Source organism: Dasypus novemcinctus, chromosome 21 (assembly GCF_030445035.2).
Source record: "Dasypus novemcinctus isolate mDasNov1 chromosome 21, mDasNov1.1.hap2, whole genome shotgun sequence".
Classification (NCBI taxonomy): Eukaryota; Metazoa; Chordata; class Mammalia; order Cingulata; family Dasypodidae; genus Dasypus; species Dasypus novemcinctus.
In genome coordinates this window covers 46,216,023-46,228,032 of record NC_080693.1, presented here as the reverse complement: position 1 = coordinate 46,228,032, position 12,010 = coordinate 46,216,023, and the positions used below count along the sequence as shown (strand labels likewise).

The 12,010-nt window shown below is 37.8% G+C and overlaps 1 protein-coding gene and 1 pseudogene across 2 annotated transcripts in view; one reads left to right on the top strand and one right to left on the bottom strand.

Annotated features, from left to right (window-relative positions):
* Positions 1-12,010, top strand: part of GDPD1 (glycerophosphodiester phosphodiesterase domain containing 1) — a 47,978-nt gene that overhangs the window by 12,660 nt on the left and 23,308 nt on the right. The gene's annotated exons all lie outside the window — the stretch shown is intronic.
* LOC139437218 (bifunctional methylenetetrahydrofolate dehydrogenase/cyclohydrolase, mitochondrial pseudogene) lies at positions 2,279-11,836 on the bottom strand (annotated as a pseudogene).

The window sequence follows — 12,010 nt, the reverse complement described above, 5'->3', positions numbered from 1 at the left end:
GATGCAAAATATCAGAAATTGGTTGGTTTTTATAAAGGGTATTTATTTGGGGTAGGAGCTTACAGATACCAGGCCATAAAGCATAAGTTACTTCCCTCACCAAAGTCTGTTTTCACGTGTCAGAGCAAGATGGCTGCTGACAGCTGTGAGGGTTTGGGTTTCCTGGGTTCCTCTGGGCTCAGCTCCTGTTTTCAGCTCCTGTTTTCTCCACAAGGTCAGCTCTATACTATGAGGCTTTGCGTCTCTCCACAAGGTCAGCTGTAGACTATCAAGCAAATAGCTCTGTCTCTTTCCCCGGGGCTCCAGCTTAAGACTTAAGCATCAAACTCCAACATCAAGAACCCCCCAACTCTGTCCTTTGCCATGCCTTTTATCAATGCCCTAATGATGTGGCCCAATCAAAACCTTAATCATAACTCAATCATACCCAGGTACAGACCAGATTACAAACATAATCCAATAACTATTTTTGGAATTCATAACCATATCAAACTGCTACAAATGGTTACTCTTTTTTTATTGTCCTACTTATGTTTTTCAGTTATAAATTTACTTTCCATAAGATAACATACCTTTCCTAGATTTTTTTCCATATTATACCAAATTGTTTTATTCTTTAAGAAAGAAGCTTTAATCAGAAAGTCTGATTAAAGTCAATATTAACTCAAGCTCTTAAAAACGTTTTAGGAAAACCAACAAATTCAAAGAGAAGGGAAGTAGACTTGGCCCAGTGGTTAGGGCGTCCGTGTACCACATGGGAGGTCCGCGGTTCAAACCCCGGGGCCTCCTTGACCCATGTGGAGCTCGCCCACACATAGCGCTGATGCGCTCAAGGAGTGCCGTGCCACACAGGGGTGTCTCCGCGTGGGGCAGCCCCATGTGCAAGGAGTGCGCCCCATAAGGAGAGCCGTTCGGCGCAAAAGAAAGTGCAGCCTGCCCAGGAATGGCTCTGCACACACGGAGAGCTGACATAAGATGACACAACAAAAAGAAACACAGATTCCCATGCCACTGACAACAACAGAAGCGGACAAAGAAGAACACGCAGCAAATAGACACAGAGAGCAGACAACCGGGGGCGGGGGGGAAGGGGAGAAAAATAAATATATCTTGAAAAAAAGCAAAGAGAAAAGCAAGCAGCTACTGACAATTATTTGGTGGAAAAATAAGTGGCATACTTATACAAGCTGCTGTCATGATTATCAAGCCCAATTCTGTATTAGTTTTGCTTTTCAAAAATAGGTTTTAAAGAAAATGGATGTGGCTCAAGTGTTGGGTTCCTGCCTACCACATGGGAGGTCCCAGGTTCTGTTCCAGGTGTCTCCTAAAGAGAAGATGAGCAGACACAGAGAGCACACAGCAAATGGACACAGAGACCAGACAGTGACCACAAACAATGAAGAGGGGTTGGGGGGATAAATAAATAATTTAAAAAATCTTTTTAAAAAATTGGTTTCAAGATACACCAAAGAAACCATATAGATACATTTTAGTAGTAAAAAAAAATTAACAATGAAGTTTAAAGTTATAGCAAAAGCCAAATATGACGACACACATGAATCATTTATAACATATGCCTTTTCAATCCCAGAAAACTAAAATGGGGAGATCTCACTGAATGATAACATACACAAAATGAGAGCTAATAACAAATAGAAACTTAAACATTTTCCCAGTGACTAAGCCACAAAATGGCAGCTTAGTAATATTATGAGCATGTAGTATTTCTTCTTTCCCACCCACTTGTTTTATTTAGATAAATCTGGCTATCAATGAATATATGTATAAATTGGGTAATTTTTTTCTTACTCAATTTGCTATCATTTCTTCCTGTTTACCATTCCCTTAATTTTCTCAGCAACATTTTTCCTTTGGTTTGAACAGTTGACCTCAACAGGTTTGGAACCTAAAGTGAGTACTAACTCTTACTGGAATAGCACTTGGGAAATGCAATCATAGAAAAGGCAAATTTTAACAACCAAAGTGGCCTGCCAAAGTGAAGCATTCATTCGCAATGTGACAATGCCCCATGTTACCAGAAGTATGACTTCTTTTGGATCCTATGACCCAGCAGGATGCTAGGGTGTTCCTGGGTGAGGTGCTGGGCGAGGGCTATGTGTGCAAACACCCACCCATTTAAGCTTTCAATAAATCCAAAGCACCATTTTAAACCATTTCAGAAGAATAAAAAAAATACTGCATTTCTATTGGTCTGTTTTGCTTCTTGAACTGGCTTGAAAGACTTCATAAAAGAAAAGATAAAATAGTTAATTGGTTGCTATTTTACTTCAAGCTCTTAAGACTTCAATATTTCCCGTTCTTCAAGCCTCAGCAGTTTTTTTTTTTTTTCCCAGCAATAATGATATTCTTCATTAGCATTTCCTCCATCATGGACCAATGTCCCCAGGGACTGGAGTGATGTAAATAACCTGCTTTCTTCCTGACTCCTTCAAAATCCACATCTCTGACCAACTTGGGTTTAGTGGTTATGGGATCTTCAACTCTATTTATTCCCACATCAATGACTGCTGCTCCTTCCTCGATCATATCTGCTGTGATCAGATTTGGAATGCCTGCAGTGGATGTCACAATATCTGCAAGAAGAGTTTGTTTCTTTACCTGTTCTTTGGGAGTATAGCAATGAGGTATTGTAACAGTGGCATCACCTTCAGGACATTTGTGGGCCTCATCTGTGTGCAGTGACATTGCAATGGGCATTCCAACATTTTTTGACTTTCCAGCCACAACCACATTTTTCCCTAGTGTTGGAATTCCAGTTTACTGTATTTCCCACACACCCCATGGAGTAGTGGGGAGCATAGAATACTGGTCCAAACACATTCTCCCTACATTAATTACATGAAAGCCATCAACATCTTTGTCTGGAGAAACAGCCTTGCAGATAATTCTGTCATCAATGTGCTCTGGCAGAGGCAGCTGAACAAGGAGGCCATCTACATTGTCATCATTATTTATCTGATTGATCAAGTTCATCATTTCTTCCTCTGAAATTGAAGCTGTTTTCAAAATCATTTCACTGATGATTCCTACATTCATGACTGCCAGGGTCTTGTTGAGGATGTAGGTGGATGGCGGGGTTCGTTCTTACCAGAACCATTCTCAGGAGCAGCTGCTTGTGGCCCGAAGCTTCCAACTCTTCCACCTCCTCCTGCACTTCTGCTTGATCTGCTGGGCAAGTTTCCTTCCAAAAATGGCAATAGCTTCATTTCAAACTGCCGAGAGTTGGAAGGGGCAATGGTGGGGGCAGCAGCTCTGCGCAGGCAGGAGCAGCTGGGCAGCCAGCCTGTACACAAGAGAGTATGGGGAGCGAATGTGGCTTACACTGTTGAACACCTGCTTCCCACCGTGCCATGCCAGTACTGGTGCCCCCACTGGGCCTTAATTTTTTTTTTAAGTCTTAGAAGAACATATAGTATAATTTCATTTTTCAACAGAAATGAAAGAATATTGGGTTGTCAAGATTTTGGAGGATCTAAATAGCTTTCTTCTTTATTCCTGGTTTATCTTGCTGTCCTTACAGTGAGCTAGGGAAAAAAAGTAGATAATTCCACTATTTCTTTTATTGCTAGGACATTTAGAAGGTTTTTATTTGTTTGTTTTTAAATATACCTGCTTTATGAACAATAAGAAAAATTTATTTAGACATACTGTTTACAAGGTAGCATGTATTAAAAGATAAAAGAGTTTTAACAGATAATCTGCAAAAGATAGATATGATGACTAAGTATGGTATAAACTTGATAGGATGGGCAGTTAAGGTAAAAATAGGTCAAAATATAATGACCAGCTGAAATTTAGATCTTATTTATTTACATATTTAGACATATATAGCATGATATACATGACATGGAGGTGAAGAAGAGAAGATAGTAGAAAAAATATAAATAGTTGGTGTGGAAATCTTGGTTAAGATTAACCAGGAAATTGAGAGGATATAAAGTCTAGAGGAGCTATCATTTGATAGAGAGTATAAAGCCATTTAAAATACATAGGGGAACAGATGTGCCTAAAGAAGTTGGGTGTTTGCTTTCCACATGGCAGGTCCTGGGTTTGATCTCTGGTGCCTCCTAAAAAACAAACAAACAAAAAACAAGCAATAAGCAAACTAAGGAAAAAACCAACTCAGGGGAGCTGATGTGGTTCAGTGGTTTAGTGCTGACAGCTTCCCACATATGAAGTCAAGGCTCAATCCCCAGCCCTGGTTCCTCAAAAAAAAAAAAGAAAAAAAAAAGAAAAGGAAATGTGTGGTGGAAATGGACTAGAGTTGGTGGTGACACATTATAGTGAGTATAATCAAAACTGCTGATTTTAAAATGTGATTATGGCTAAAAGTGGTAGTCTAGGTAGGTTAATGTCAATCAAAAGGAAGCTAGAAGATAATCTAGGGACTGTGAAACATAGTGATTTCATTGGTGGATGATGATTGTAGTTAATAGTACAAGTACAAAAATGTACAAGTACAAGGTGTTAAGAATGTGGAGATTCATAAAGTTAAAGTACAGAATATAGATGGCCATTTTAAATTCACAACAGCAAAATTTTTAAACACAGAATTTCTATAAGAATGATAGCTTTAAAAAATACAATCAAGGGAAGCAGTTGTGACTGAATTGATAGAGCGTCCGCCTACCATATGGAGGGTCCTGGGTTTGATACCCAGGGCCTCCTGGCCTGTGTGGTGAGCTGGCCCACGCTCATTGCTGCTGTGCACAAGGAGTGCCATGCCACACAGGGGTGTCCCCCATGTAGGGGTTCCCCACGTGCAAGGAGTGCGCCCCTCAGGGAGAGCCTCCCCATGGGAAAAAAGCACAGCTAGCCCAGGAGTGGCGCTGCGCACACAGAGAGCTGATGCAGCAAGGTGACGCAGCAAGAAAACAACAGTTTCCTGGTGCTGCATGACAAGAATGCAAGCGGACATAGAAGAACACACAGCAAATGGATACAGAGAGCAGACAGTGGGGGAAAGGGGAGAGAAATAAATAAAATAAATCTTTAAAAAAAAGAAAAGCTCTTTTTAAAAAATCAGGTTTTATATTTCAAAAATATCTGAACTCAAATAAATTAATCTTTATAAAGTAAAAAAAGAATAGAAGATACATGGGAAAATACAACTAATATTGCATATATAGATTATAGTTAACAATTATAAAAATTTTTATAGCAATGGCAAAGAAGGTACTATATCAATGCTAAGGGTCAATAACGGGGGATATAAAGGGGTATGGGATTTTTCCTTTTGGAATAGTGAAAATGTTCTGAAATGGACTGAGATGATGACAGCACAACTCTGTGATGAAACTGAGAGCCACTGTGTATGCTTTGGATGGGTTGTACAAGGCAAGGGACCATATAATACAGTGAACCCAGTGGTGAATGATGAACTGTGGTTAACAGTATGAATATGAGGGCTTCTGGGGTTGTCGCCCGCCCTAGACGGCTGGATAAGGCTGGCAAAGGTGCCCCAATCCCAACTCCAGCTGGAGCCTGCGGGCCCCCGGCCCTGTCCCACTGCCTTCACGCCACCCACGCCCACTCCCCCCACCACCGTCGCACGCGTCCCTGATCACCTCTCGTGCCACAATAAACTTGTATCCAGCTGTAAAACAGCAACAACAACAACAAAAAACAGTATGAATATGAGAATGTTCTTCATGAACTATAATATATATACAATACCAATAGATGGTGTTAATAATAGGATGGTTTGTGGGGAAAATATACAAATACAAGTTATGGACTATAGATAGCAGTAATATTTTGACAATGTTTTTTCATGATTTGTAACAAATGTGTTAAAACAGTGTGAGGTATTGGTGGAGGGGCAATGTATGTGTATCATGTGTGGTATGCATGATTGTTTTGTTAACTCACAACTTCTCAAATAAAAAAATAAGTAATTTTTAAAAAAATGTGAGGTGTCTGAGATTAGGAAGTAAGGTTGTGTGGATCAAGTATGTCTAGGAAATTGAAAGGACTTAGAAATATATGGAAAATTAATTCATTTTATTATAGTGGGGTTATAGAAATAATTAGGTCTGACAAATAATTCCATTTCAAAATTAAATAAAATTTGATTTAATGTGGTTTATAAAATGCAAACACCATCTCCTTTAGGTTATGACCCATAGATGCAGAAATCTTTTCTTATTCATCTCAGGCCCTAGCACCTAGCTCAGGGTCTGAAACCAGAAGGCCTTACCAGTTGCTTACTGAATAAGATATGGAATGGACACTCAAGAACAAAGCAGAATATTAGCTGTAGACAGATGAAGCAGCAAATCCTCATTTATAGTAAGCTAAAAGCTTAGGAATTGTGCTGCATGCACAAACACAGATAGTCACTAAGCCCTTGAGTACTTAAAATCTGGTTCATAAGCACTAATAAAACTAGATTATTAAACCAGGCTGCCTTTGTAAATACCTGTGGGACAATTTGCTCTCTGTGGTATTAACATGAATGGTAAGAGAAAGAAGCAAATTATATAAGCAAATAAGTGGAAGTTTAAGTTGGCAGGCGATCAAAATAATTCATCAGTGACCTGGTTCCCATGATAAATATTTTAGTACATCTAATTGACACAATACTAATTATCTCATCTAGGAAATAGGAATAGTAATACAACCTCAATATTGGAAGGGTTAGGTGAGATTCCTTAGCATAGGATCTGTTTTAAGTTGTTATGCAGTGTTTTTGTGGAATTTCAAGTACTTTACACATCTTTTATATTTAGAGATTTTATTCCTTTTTCTGGAAATGTTGAAGCCTTGGCTTCCCTAACTTTTTTCTTGTGTTTGTCAGCAGCTTATCAGAAATTCAGCTATAAAAATATCTGGTGTTTTAATTGAAGTAAATGTATGATTTTTATCTATGGAAAAATTTGAAGGCCAAAGTGACAAGAGATTTTTCTCTTCTTCCTATGTTCTAGCTATTTATGTAACAAATTAGGAATAATTTTACTAGGATAATTTACAAATTGTCCTAGGTACATTTACTGTTGCTCTAAATTTTTATTGATTTGTTCATTAATAAGAGATAACCATACAATAAATAGAAAATATTTTTCATGTAATTCCTAAACATCTGTAAAAATAGTTTACATTTCAGCTGAAGACAGACTTCCTACTTAGAAAGATATTTTTAGGTAATATGTATCATTTTGTTAATATAAGAAAATATAGAGAAGACCAAAATGACCACCTAGATAATGTCTCACTTAGATAACCCCTGCTCTCTTTCTGTACTCACTCATACCAAAACAAAAACAAAGGAAAAGGAAATTCAAGAGTCCCATTTTTAAAAGCCATATTAAGAATCTTAGAACATTGTTTTAAAACAGTTTGCTTGTTATATATGTTGCTTACAGTCTCTACATGCTTTATTTCTTTTTAAAAGTTAAATACAGTATAACAATAATATTTAAGGAAACTTAAAATACAGAAAAATAATTCTAATGCCCTATAGACTTTTTGTTTTCATAATAATTTTTTTTCTAACTGGTTGCGTCATCGACTTTTTGGTTCATCGCTGTGCCAGGCGGGTACCTGTGCCTTATTGTGCAGGTCTGGGATGCCTTTTTTATTTTATTTTATTTTATTTTTTTACCAGGAGGTCCTGGGGATCGAACCTGGGTCCTCCATGTGGTAACCAGGAGCTCAATTGCTTTAGCCACAGCCACTTCCCTTGTAATTATTTTAAAGCTTTTATTTTTACATGTTTGTGGTTCTAGCACATATATACTTGTCAAACAGATACTCTCTTTTACAGGTAAATACCCATTAGAAGAGAACACCTAAAGTTAAGACCTTAATCATTTATATCTTAATAAGAATTACATTAAGGAACCAGGTTTTTTTTGTTTATTTTCCTCTTGAAACTGGTAGTAATCAGGACCCTAAGGCCAGGACTGGGGGTGGGGGTGGGGGGGGGGGTGGGGAGGTGTTACATAAGGAAGAGTGGGGAAGCAAATGGGCCTGTGTGAAGTATTGCTGTATGAAACTTTGGGTAGCCCATGGCAGCAAGTGGCTCCTGTGACTTTGGGGATGGGATGGTTTGTGAGAGAAGACCAGCAGAAGTAGGCAAAAATATTAGAAAATGGGTTTGACCAAGGCAGATTTTGTCAGTTTTATAGTTTTAGAATCATTAGATCTGGGATGTCCAGAATCTTAAAAAATCATCTAATCCAGCTCCCCTCATTAAATGCTTGCATTTCTTTCAACCACATTCTTTCTTTTTTTAACCAAATGTATTACCACACATTTTTGGGAAACATTAGGAAACTTTTACTTAAAATGTTTTTCTTTGATATGTAGTATCTTTATATTATATGTTTTAAGTTTAAGTATAAAACAGAAGAAAGATATATTCACCCAACCCATTTAGGAGGTTCATATGCAAAATAAGATTCTTGAGTGCTTGTGTATTTTAAAGGATGTTTAGTTTTTCTTAAATTCCTGCTGTAATTTGTTCTGTTGGTGGTGAATAAATATAAAGGGATATATTAAAAAGGGAAGTGTCTTTATTTTTCTATTATATTCTAAAAAGTCAAATAATTCAAGTAGTCTATGTGCAGTTAAAAATTGTCCTTCTCAAATTCCTAATCCTATTCCCAATAATAGTAGTTATATGAGGTAACCACTGTAATGATTTGGCCTATCTATTTCTAGTCCTTAAACAAAATAATATAGGGAAGCAGATGTGGCTCGAGTGATTAGGTCCTGTCTACCGTATGGGAGGTTCCAAGTTTGTTTCCCAGGTCCTCTTGGTGAAGGTGAGCTAGCCTGCATGGTGAGCTGGCTCAGCAAAGGAGACAAAAAGGACAGACAGTGAGTGACACAACAAACCAGGAAGCTGAGATGGCTCAAGTGTTTGAGTGCCTCTCTCCCACATCGGAGGTCCCAGGATTGGTTCCTGGTGCCTCCTAAAGAGAAGACAAGAAGACAGGCAGACATAGAGAACCCACAGAGAATGGAAAGAGAGAGCAGACAGCAAGCGCAAACAATGGGAGGGGAAATAAATAGAATAAATCTTTTTAAAAAATTATATATAAACTTGTACATTGGTGGGATTAACTATACCTACTTTTTTCACTCAAATATTCCTCAACAATAAAGTGAACAAATTATTCCTTGAAATAACTACATAGTATTTTATTGAATGGATACGTATCATGATTGATGAACATATAAAAATTAATGAATTTTTTAAAAAAGGCTTATTTCTCCCCCTCTCATTGTTCGTGCTTGCTGTATGCTCTTTGTGTCTGTCTGTTGTATGCTTGTTTTCTTTTTAATAGACACCCAGAACCAAACCTGGAACCTCCCATATGGGAAGGAGACACCCAATTGCTTGAGCCACATCTGCTCCCTGCTTGTTATCTCTCATTGTGTTTCCTCATGTCATCTTGTTGCGTCAGCTCACTGTCATGCTCATCTTCTTTAGGAGGCACCAGGAACCTAACCTGAGACCTCCCATGTGGTAGGCAGGCACCCAACTGCTTGAGCCACATCCATTTCCTAATAGATATTGAAAGCTAAAACTTGGCTTCATTCCAGTCATTTAGAAATGTTTTGCATACCTGCAATATGCCTGATAACATGAAGTTAGAAAATATGGAATAGATATAGGCCCTTCCTCTCTAGGAACTTATTACATAGTTGTGGAGACATGACGTTATATAAAACCATTAGGAAACAATTAAATGCATAGGAATATGTCACACAAACTGTATTTTACTTTTATATTTTCTCATCCTAAACTGTGCACCCCAAAACTTAATCTGTCCAGTCCTGAATTTTGAAAAGAAAAAGTATTTCTTTGTAAAATTTTCTCCATGCCCCACCCTTATTTACATTTCCTTCAGTTTTGGAAATGTCTGTATATTGATGCATGAACCGCTATGTAGAAATCTTATATACTCAGAGAACTGTCTGTTCTTATTCATTCATAAAATATGCAACAAATATCAATTACCTGCTATGCAATGCCCTATGCCTAGGCATTAGGGATACAATAATAAAAAAGTCAAAGTTCGCAAATCCTTTTCTCAAAGAGCTCCTATTTATTTATGTATTTTTTAAGAGCTCATATTTAAATGAGTATATTGCGGGGAGGTGGAGTTAAAGAAATTCAAAACTGTGGTATGCTATGATAGAGTAAACACAGGATTCTATAGGAAGAGCTGGTAATCTGGCAATATGTAAAAGGGAAATCTAATCCAGTCTAGGGGAGGAGTAGGAAAGATTGTTTCTAAGCTTGGACCTGAAGGGTAAGTAAGTTAGCCAGGTAAGGGGAGGAAAAAAGACCTTTTTGAAAACTTGTTATTGTGGTATATAAAATATGCATTCAGTAAAGTGTACAAATCTTAAATGTACAGCTCAATGAATTTTAACATATGTACATACCTTCATAACCAGCACCCAGATCAAGATACAGAACATTTCTAGCACTCCTGAAGTTTGTGACTTTTCCTAGTCCATACTCATCCCTGACCCTGAATAACCATTATTCTGATTTGTTACCATCTATTGGTTTTACCAGTTCCTGATTACATAAATGTAATCATATAGAATGAATGTACAATTTTATTTCTGTCTTTTCTTTCTTTCAATTCTTGTTTATAAGAATTATCCATGAGGTTGTATGAAACAATTGTGTACATATTTTTTGATGGTCAAATGCACTTGGATTTGTACTTAGCAGAAACTGAATTGCTGGGTCATAGAGTAGGTGTAGTTTTATATATTTATATATTTCAGAGTAACTGTACAAATTTATGCTTCCACCATTAAGATATGAGAGTTCCAGTGCTCTATTGCTGTACCAATACTTGTTGTTGTCAGTCCTTTTAATTTTAGCCACTCTGGTGGATGTTTAGCTTTTAATTTGTACTTTCTTAATGATTTTTGATATTTGGCATCTGTTCATGTACTTATTGGCCATTTGAAAATTGTTATTTGTGAAGTGCCTAGTAAAGTCCTTTCCTTTTATTTTATTGTACTGTTTTTCTGAGGAAGACATTTTAAAAAAAATTTATTGAAGTATATCATTCACACATGAACATATATAAACAATAAGTGTATAGGGAAACAAAATTAGCCCAGTGGTTAGGGCGTCGGTCTACCACATGGGAGGTCTGCGGTTCAAACCCCGGGCCTCCTTGCCTCGTGTGGAGCTGGCCCTTGTGCAGTGCTGATGCGCACAAGGAGTGCCGCGCCACACAGGGGTGTCCCCCGCATAGGGGTGTTCCCCGTGTAGGGGAGCCCCACGCGCAAGGAGTGCGCCTGGTAAGGAGAGCCGCCCAGCGCGAAAGAAAGTGCAGGCTGCCCAGGAATGGCGCCGCACACACTTCCCGTGCCGCTGACGACAACAGAAGTGGACAAAGAAACAAGATGCAGCAAATAGACACAGAGAACAGACAGCCAGGGGAGGAGGGGGAATTAAATAAATAAATAAATCTTAAAAAAAAAGTGTATAAGTAAAAGTTGTGAACTTACAAAACAGACGTGCGTAATATCATACAGGGGTCCCATACATCATCCCACCACCAACACCTTGCATTTGTTACAAATTTTGAAAGACTGTCATCAAAATTTTACTACTTGCTATAGTCCTTATCTTACATTTGGTTTATTTTCTCCCCAACCCACCTATTATTTTTTAAAATATATTTTTATTATAAGAAATTGTGAACTTATAAAACAATCATGTACACGTGTAGAATTCCCATACAATACCCCTTCATCAACACACCACACCGTGGTGGAACATTTGTTATAGTAGATTATGAGATAATATCAGAGTATTACCAGAAACCATGGTCCATAGTGTATAGTTGGTACACTTTTTCTATACTCTCCCATTATCAGCTGAGGAAGGCATTTTAGGTAAAGAGAGTAGCAAGAAAGAATGGGGCTGCTTGGAGTATAAAGTGCAAGGCTGGGGAGATATATTGTTATCACTGTTTTACAAATAAGGAAACTGAGGTATAAA